The sequence below is a fragment of the Carlito syrichta genome, unplaced genomic scaffold (genome assembly GCF_000164805.1).
Source record: "Carlito syrichta isolate Samal-C Ts95f unplaced genomic scaffold, Tarsius_syrichta-2.0.1 Scaffold138500, whole genome shotgun sequence".
In the NCBI taxonomy this organism is placed as follows: Eukaryota; Metazoa; Chordata; class Mammalia; order Primates; family Tarsiidae; genus Carlito; species Carlito syrichta.
In genome coordinates this window covers 287,520-294,776 of record NW_007082596.1, presented here as the reverse complement: position 1 = coordinate 294,776, position 7,257 = coordinate 287,520, and the positions used below count along the sequence as shown (strand labels likewise).

Genomic DNA, 7,257 nt, shown 5'->3' with positions numbered 1-7,257 from the left:
ATTTACAGGCCGAGCCATGTCTTCCCACCTCGCCGTTTAAAGGCTTTGAAGGTGCATCGCCGCCTGGGCCACAGCTCGCTCTCTCAGTCAGTTATCGATTTTTATTTCGAGTGGAACTCTAGTTGCACTGAAAAGAGGAAGCGTATCTGGAAGTAATGAGAGCTATTTGCAAAATGTCCTAGGTCAGAGAGGGACTTCTGAGGTTATTTTTCTTAACTTTATGTTTTGATGCTCCCTGGATTTAGGATCGATAGTTCGACCCACTATCGATTTAGGAAAATCTCCCCGTGCGGGGCAGAAGTCATCCTTTTCCGTAATTATGGCTGATTACATAGATAACAGGCATTTCTCCTGTTTCTTTCTGTGACCAGACCCGGTCGGTGAGTTGAGTCTATCAAAGATTTTTTACTGACTTGAGTAATTAAATTTCACACACCTGCAAGTAGATTGGTTTGGGTGTTTTTTCCTTGCGGCTAAGATTGAACATAGGGTAAAGGTTTCTAATAATTAAGCCAGCAACTACAAATATTTAGCTGATTTCATTCCTATTGAGTCTAGGATTGTCAGTGTTGACCAGTTAGTTATTGCCACCTGTTGTATGCGTTACTCTGGTGATAGAATTTCTTAAAAGGTAGGGCCCGTGGCTTATTGAAGATTGCTGTTTAGTGGCAGATTTAGAGATTGCTAGAAATAGATTACTTCTAGGTGAAATAACACATAAAACTCAGTATTGTGTTCGGGGGGGTTGTTGTAGAGAAGGCATTTAAGGTTCATTTGAGCCCATTTTTTATTTTACTATTGTTAATTATGATAAATGTTCGTGGTCCACTTATGAATGAGTACATGTGGTCTATTTTTTATTTGATTAAGTAAATTTGGATTAAAAGCCTCAGAACTTAAAGGATGTTTCTTGAAATCCGAACATATATAGTTATATTTTATGTAACATACTGTGGATTCAGTGTGTTCCATTTCAAGACACTTAATGTTTGGCAGAGTTTTCCTGTAACTTTTAGTAGGTGTATTGAATCCCATTCTGTGTCTCAGGTACAACGTAGAAACCATCATTCCTTGTTACTGGAGAATGTGTTTGCCTTAAGAAAATGGTTGTTTGACTAACTGGTTTGCATTTTCAGTGGACTGTTGTATTTCTCATATGAATTGGTGGCACTATTATTTTAACCATTTTAGCAGGTGTGTAGTGGTATCTCATTAGGGTTTTGTTGGGTTTTGGTTTGGTTTGTTTTTTTTTTTAAGTGGTGTATTTATTTATTTTTGATTTATTGTAGAGATGAGGTCTCACCTGCCCAGGCGGGTCTCGAACCCGCGGGCTCAGGCAATCCACTCACCTCAGCCTCCCAAAGGCACGCAATTACAGGCTGAGCCACCGAGCCCGGCTATATTTCTTTTTTGAAGTGTCTTTACAGATCTTTTGCTCATTTTGACTGAGGTATTTTTATTAGTGATTTGTAGAAATTCTTTCTATATCCTAGATACCAGTCTTCTGTCAGATACACTTCCAGTTTGTTGATTTCCTTAATAGTCTCTTAATGAGTAGAAGTCTTATGATTCTTGCTTTGTGTACTGTCAAAGAAACGTTTGTCTACCCTCAAACCATGAAGGTATTCTCCTATTGGTTTTTTTTTTGTTTTTTGTTTTCCCTGTTTAAATGTTACTGAAATACAATGGCACCATCGAGGCTCACTGCAGCCTCAACCTTCTGGGCTCAGGTAATCCTTCCTGCCTCAGCCTCCCTAGTACCCGGGACTATAGACATGCACCACCATGCCTGGCTAATTTCTTATTTTTATTTTTTCTGCGGATACAAGGTATTGCTATGTTGCCCAGGCCAGTCTCCAACTCCCAGGCTACAGTGATTCTCTCAACTCAGCTTCCCAAAGTGCTAGGATTACAGATGTGAGCCACTGTATGTGGCCTGCCTGATTTTTTTCCTAAGAATTGTACAATTTTGATTTTTATGCCTTGATCCATGGGCCATTGTGAATTTTGGAAAATGGTGTGAGTTAGTATCCCAAATTAATTTTTTCTGTATGGATTTCCAGTTATTCCAGCATCATTACTGAAAACTTTCTGGCCAGGTGCGGTGGCTCAATCCTGTAATTCCAGTACTTTGAGAGACTGAGGCCAGAGAATTGCCTGAGGCCAGGTGTTCAAGACTAGCCTGGGCAACTTGGCAACACCTCATCTCTACAATAGAAAAAAAAATTTAGCCGGGGATGGTTGCACATACATGTGGTTCCAGCTACTTGGAAGACTGAAGCGGAACCATTACCTGAGCCCAGCAGGTTGAGGCTGCAGTGGCCGAGAGCATGCCACTGCACTGCCGCCTGGGCAATAGAGTGAGACTCCAACTCAAGGAAGGAAGGAAGGAGGGAGGGAGGTTACTTTTGCCCGTAGGATTTGGCGCATTTGCAGAAATTCAACCATACAAATATGAATCTATTTCTGGGCTCTGTATTTTCTTTTATCGACCTATCTGTTTTTGCTTGTATCTTGATTACTGAAACTAATTAACCTGTGTATGTATGGCTCTGATCACCTACTTTGTCTTCCCAGATATCATATTTTTGTCTTCTATTTCTCTTACATTTCTTCCTGAACATCTGCCCTAGGGTCTCACAAATGTGAATATGACCCTGGCACTCCACGTATTTTTTTATTTTTTGAGTTGAAGTCTCTGTCACCCAGACTGGAGTGCAGCGGCATGCATATGGCCACCACAGCCTCGACCTGCTGGACGCAGGTGATCCTTCTGCCTCAGTCTTCCAAGTAGCTGGAACTACAGGCATGCGCCACCAAACCCAGCTAATTTTTTATTTAGTGTAGAGATGAGGTCTTGCCAAGTAGCCCAAGCTGGTTTTGAACCCACAGGCTCAGGCAGTCTTTTTACCTCTGCCTCCCAAAGTGCTGGAATTATAAGCATGAGCCACCATGCCCGGCCCCAACTGCACTTTATTGATGAAAACTCTTGAGTACCTCTCCTAGAGGAATTTTTTAACAGAATTTAGGGCTTTCTATGAAACTCTTCCTAACTCTTCCCTACTCAGATTTTTGAACTTAATATCTCATCAGTGTCTATAATTACTCTGTACCTTGTGCTTTTGTCTTTGCTTGTCTTCTCTTGCTGTGTATTTCCAACTTTTCAGACTTCTTATTAGAAGTCTGCTAAGATCTGACTCCCTCCTCCCCATACTACATTATATTTCTGTGTATATATCTCTTGCATTCTATAGTTTACAGTTATTTTTACTTATCTTTCAGTGCCTGAACTTCCCAAGCCCTCCTTAGGGGCCTTGTCTTAGTCATTTTAATTTTTCTATTTATTATTATTGTTATTTTTTTTTGAGCTGGCGTGTCACTCTGTCGCCCAGGCTGGAGTGCAGTGGCGACAGAGTGACACTCCAGCTGGGCTCAGGAGATCCTTCCACCTCAGCCTTCCAAGTAGCCAGAACTACAGACACGCACTATCATGCCCAGCTAATTTATTTATTGTAGAGATGAGGTCTCACCGTGTTACCCAGGCTGGTCTCAAACCTGCAGGCTCAGGCAATCCTCTCGCCTCGGCTTCCCAAAGTGCTGGAATTATAGTCTTGAGCCACTACGCCTGGCCTGTCTTAGTCATTTCAAATATTTGTGTCTAAGACAGGAACTGCCTCATAATACATAATGACAAATATTATTTATCAAAGAAATATTCTTGGACTTGCTGAAATGTATTTTGATTCTCTAGAGGTTTGGGTTGTTTGAAGGGAGTTGTGCTTAATTTCTGGTTTTCTTTTAATTCCATATGGCAGTTTGCCTGATTACTAAGATGTCTTATTTTTACTTTTATCCTGCCTATAAAGTTTGGGGCTTACCACCTAGGCAACATAGTGAGACTTCATCTCTACAAAAAATTAGCTGGGAGTGGTGGCCTGCTCCCTCCTCTTTGGGAGGCTGAGGTGGAAGGATCACCTGATTCCAAAAGGTCAAGGTTGTGGTAAGGCATCATTGTAATACTGCACTCCAGCTTGGGCAGCAGAGTGAGACCCTGGCTTAAAAAAATAATGATAATAATAAGTTTGGGCCATGCTGCATCTCAGAATTCCCCTTTTGTGATAGTGGTCTGCACCACTTTTAAAAAGTGTTATTTTAAGATTGGCTTCCCTTTAATCAATGAAACATTTCAGCCAACATAATTCAGTGTTTGTTACAATTCAGGATTAAATATAGTTGTCATGATCCTTACCCTAAACAATATTGCGGCTGGACACATTGGCTCATGCCTGTCTCCCAACATTTTGGGAGACTGAGGTGAGAGGATTGCCCAAGACCACGGGTTCGAGACCAGTCTGGGCAACTTGGTGAGACTTTGTCTCTACAATAAGTCAAGCTGGGTGTGGTGATATGTGCCTGTGGTTCCAGCTACTTGGAAGACTGAGGTGGAAGGATCACCTGAGCCCAGCAGGTTGAGGCTGCGGTGACCATAAGCATACCATTGCATGCCAGCCTGGGCGCCAAAGTGAGACTCCAACTCAAAAAAAAAAAACAAAAGCAAAAGGAAAGAAAGAGAGAAAATGCATGCCTGCAGTTTATTTTCAGAGAATACGTTGAAAGCTTAAATTATATGTGTAGATGGGTGGGAGGGAGACAATTGACAAAATTTTTTATAATTATAAATCCTTCAACATCTCCTCTGCAATATTGTAAAGTAAAAAGATAGGGGCGAACTAAAGTCTCATTAAAGTGAGGAGTGGACAGGTTGTTCATTATGCATTATTGAGGCAACTAGCTATCCAGTTGGTGAAAATGATAAAAGTAAGATTTGTGCTTCACACTGTACAGAAAAGAGATACATTTCAGGTGGACCAAAACTCCAACTACTGAACTAAGAGAAAATCGAGACTGTTTTTACAATCTTGACTTTGGAAACCTCTTCCTAGGCAAACTACCCACCCTAGAAGGATTAACAGTGTACTTAAAACGTAAAAATGAAAAACGTGTGTATGACTAAAGAAACAAGCAAACTTGAATGACTGGCAGCTAGAAAGTAAAATAGCCAGGCACAGTAGCTCACACCTGTAATCCCAGCACTTTGGGAAGTCTGGAAAGGAAGACTACTTGAGCCCAGGATTTCAAGATCAACCTGGGTAACGTAATGAGACCAGGCCGGGCTCAGTGGCTCAGCCTGTAATTCGGTTCTTTGGGAGGCCAAGGTAAGTGGATTGCCTAAGGCCATGGGTTCGAGACCAGCCTGGGCAACTTGGCAAGACCTCATTTCTACAATAAATCAAAAATTAGCCGAGCGTGGTAGTACGCGCCTATAGTTCCAGCTACTTGAAAGACTGAGGCAGAAGGATCACCAGTGTCCAGACGGTCAACACTCGGGTGGCTTTGAGTGTGCCACTGCACTCCAGGCTGGGCAATGGAGTGAGACCATGTCTCTACAAAAAATTAGCCTAGAGTGATGGCTTGCGCCTGTAGTCCCTGCTGCTTAGGAGGTTGAGGCGGGAGGATTACTTGAGCCCAGGAAGTCAAGGCTGTGGTGAGACATGATTGCACCATTGCACTTCAGTCTGGACGACAGAGTGAGACCCACAACTCAAAAAAAAAAAAAAGAAAGAAAGAGCTCTACCTGATTGAGAATGTGAGAGTAGGTTATTCAGAGAAGAATTACACATTTCTCTTCTTTGTGAAAAGATTCAGTCTCACAAATAGTTAAGGATAACAAATTGCTCTTTTTTTCCCTATAAGATTGACAAAAATTTTTAAGTTTGGTAACAGCTAGTGTTAGTGGGGTTTGCATAAGTGAGTTTATAATAAAAAAAAATTAGAGACAAACGTGAATAGGGGTGTAAAAAAAATTATGATATTTCCGTATAGTGGAATACTATCTCACTGTTACAGTGTTTTTATATATTGACATGGAAATATCTCCGATACAGACTGCTAAAAGACAAGTACAAGTTATAGAAGTGCTTATGAATGCATGTAAAATGATCTGGAAGAATATTCCCACACAAAGGGTATTAGGTAGATTTTTACTTTATGTATAGACATATAATAAACTTGTAGTCTTTCACTACCAATTATAATTCTTGATTTCTTTTTCGTGGCTTATAATAAATCTAGGGTCGCCGGGCTCGGTGGCTCAGCCTGTAATCCCACGCCTTTGGGAGGCTGAGGTGAGTGGATTGCCTGAGCCCGCGGGTTCGCAACCCCCCTGGGCAGGTGAGACCTCATCTCTGCAATAAAATAAAAAAATTAGCCGGGTGTTGTAGCGCGTGCCTATAGTTCCAGCAACTCAGAAGGCTGAGGCGGAAGGATCGCTGGATCCCAGCAGGTCGAGGCTGTGGTGGCCGGGAGCAGCCATTGCACTCCAGTCTGGGCGACAGTGAGACTCCAACTCAAAAAAAAAAAAAATAAGTCTGAGTGGATTGCCTGAGCCCGCGGGTTCGAGACTTGCCTGGGCAACTTGACGAGACCTCATCTCTACAATAAATCAAAAAATTAGCCGGGCATGGTAGTAGGGGTTCCAGACCAGCTACTTGGAAGGCTGAGGCAGAAGGATCGCCAGAGCCCAGCAGGTCAAGGCTGTGGTGGCCGGGAGTGACCACTGCACTCCAGTCTGGGCGACGGAGTGAGACTCCAACTCAAAAAAATAAGTCTAGGGTCTTGTATGTCAGTATTTGAGGTTAAGCTGTATAATGTGAAAGGGTGAAAAGCCAACGTGGAATGACTTAATGAAATAATCTTAACTAAAGTACAGCCATTTCGCCAGGTGCAGTGGCTCACGACTGTAATCCCAGCACTTTGGGAGTCAGAGGCAAGAAGATTGCCTGAGCCCAGGGGTTCCAGACCAGTCTGGAACAAATTGTCTCTACAATAAATCAAAAAATTAGCCAGGCATGGTGGCGCCTCTAGTTTCAACTACTTGGAAGGCTGAGGCAGAAGGATTGCCTGAGCCCAGCAGGTTGAGGCTGAGGTGGCCGTGAGCGTGCTACTATACTCCAGCCTGGGCGACAGGGTGAGACTCCAACTCAAAAATTAATAAAATGCAGCTTTCCATCTCAGCCTCCCAAGTAGCTGGAACTACTGGTGGATGCCACCACACCCAGTTAATTTTTGGTTTATTGTAGAGATGAGGTCTCACCAAGTTGCTCAGGCAATCCTCTTGCCTCAGCCTCCCAAAGTGCTGGGATTACAGGCTTGAGCCACCACACCTGGCCTAATGCTGCCATTTTTTTTTTTTTTTTT

The 7,257-nt window shown here is 42.6% G+C and overlaps 1 protein-coding gene across 1 annotated transcript in view; it reads left to right on the top strand.

Moving 5' to 3' along the window:
- SNRPD1 (small nuclear ribonucleoprotein D1 polypeptide) overlaps nucleotides 1–7,257 on the top strand; it is a 19,763-nt gene that overhangs the window by 456 nt on the left and 12,050 nt on the right. The gene's annotated exons all lie outside the window — the stretch shown is intronic.